The sequence below is a fragment of the Rhagoletis pomonella genome, unplaced genomic scaffold, assembly GCF_013731165.1.
Source record: "Rhagoletis pomonella isolate Grant_MI unplaced genomic scaffold, Rhpom_1.0 Rhpom_scaffold_00011, whole genome shotgun sequence".
Classification (NCBI taxonomy): Eukaryota; Metazoa; Arthropoda; class Insecta; order Diptera; family Tephritidae; genus Rhagoletis; species Rhagoletis pomonella.
Window position 1 is genome coordinate 25,030,252 of NW_023458565.1, and position 709 is coordinate 25,030,960.

Below are 709 nucleotides of genomic sequence, written 5' to 3' on the forward strand. Positions count from 1 at the left end.
ATTTTTACTTAAACGTGATATAAAGTTCATTAAAATGTTCTGTAATGTCTTGTTGTAAGTTTGTTATCATAGTTCTTCGTATTTTTATTGTCCACTAAACGTGAGTGGCTTCAATTTAAAAAGTTCTAGTACAAAGAATTTCTTTGTTTTGAATTTGTTTGTTTATTGTTTTTAATTTTTTTTTTTTTTTTTTTGAACTAAACAATGCTTATAAGCATTAAAAAATTGCAAGGAACTTATATAAAAAGTCCTTAGAAAGCCAGGTTATCCTTGTTAATTAATTATGCGTTTCGTCGAAATATCAAATGTGGAAGCAGCACAAGTATGCAAAATTGTAACACAGGGTTGCCATCCAGAAGACAAATGTAGTATTGCCAAATAACTCTCCAAAACGTTGCAGTGCAAACAAAAGATTAACATACAGGTATTACCATATGAAAGTACAAATCATGAAAAGAAAAAACAAGAAACATCTTAAAAATACCCATAAAAGTTATAATATAAAGGAAGGCTAATACTTTTAAACATTAAAAAAGAAGAAAATTCATATAACATATACCCTTTAAAAAACCATATGAATACTTAAAAATCTAAACAAGTCTTTTTAAATTCTCTTTTTTTAAAAAAAAAAAAACCATAAAATTTTAAATACATATATATATATATTTTTAAAAAATTATCATTCCATTTCTTATCAATCAATTAACTA